We start from the raw sequence: 593 nt of genomic DNA on the forward strand, positions 1-593 counted from the left end.
AATGAGGGACCACAGGTGGGGTCTCTGAGTGTGAGATGACTGGGGTTCAGACTGGGGACAGATTCCAGTTTCACAGCTAGTGCCGTAATGGTTCCATTAGGGAAACACTCTGAAAGAAGAGATCGCTGGTTTAACTTCTTTGTCAGGGAACCAAAAAGTATTTTTCCATTTCCTCTTAACCAACCAATCAGTCTTGAGGGAAAGTTACAGGCCAATGAAAATTCTTTGATATTCGTGCTTGTCTCAGGATTCTTCAGAACCACACGAAGTCTGCTCCTGATGAATGATGGCTCAACAGCCTAACAAGTTGACCGAACAAAAGCACAGGAATTAAAAGATGGCCTGCACATTTGTCACTTGAGCTAAATTGGTCCACTGTACCTGAAACAGAACATTAGGGGATGAATAGGGGACTTGAAGACTGAAGTGTGTTCCATTCTCTGCAAAACTGTACTGCTCAGCCAAATCTGAAGTCAGCACTTGTTTCCCCACTACAGTCTCAAAGTTTGAGCCACTGGTGCCGTATTTCACAAAGACATGGAAGTTTTGCAAATCACAGCTACCAGTGACAGTGGGAGGAACTGCAAAGGGGG

At 44.9% G+C, this 593-nt stretch overlaps 1 long non-coding RNA gene across 1 annotated transcript; it reads right to left on the minus strand.

Moving 5' to 3' along the window:
- Positions 1-6: 6 nt before the first annotated feature.
- On the minus strand, positions 7-587 carry LOC109954360 (uncharacterized). The gene is made up of 3 exons (XR_002274094.1): positions 382-587; positions 185-299; positions 7-109 (listed from the first exon to the last, which is right to left on the minus strand). It is a non-coding gene; the product is annotated as an uncharacterized LOC109954360 (long non-coding RNA).
- Positions 588-593: the final 6 nt, after the last annotated feature.

Source organism: Monopterus albus, unplaced genomic scaffold, assembly GCF_001952655.1.
Source record: "Monopterus albus unplaced genomic scaffold, M_albus_1.0 scaffold7179.1, whole genome shotgun sequence".
Taxonomy (NCBI): domain Eukaryota; kingdom Metazoa; phylum Chordata; class Actinopteri; order Synbranchiformes; family Synbranchidae; genus Monopterus; species Monopterus albus.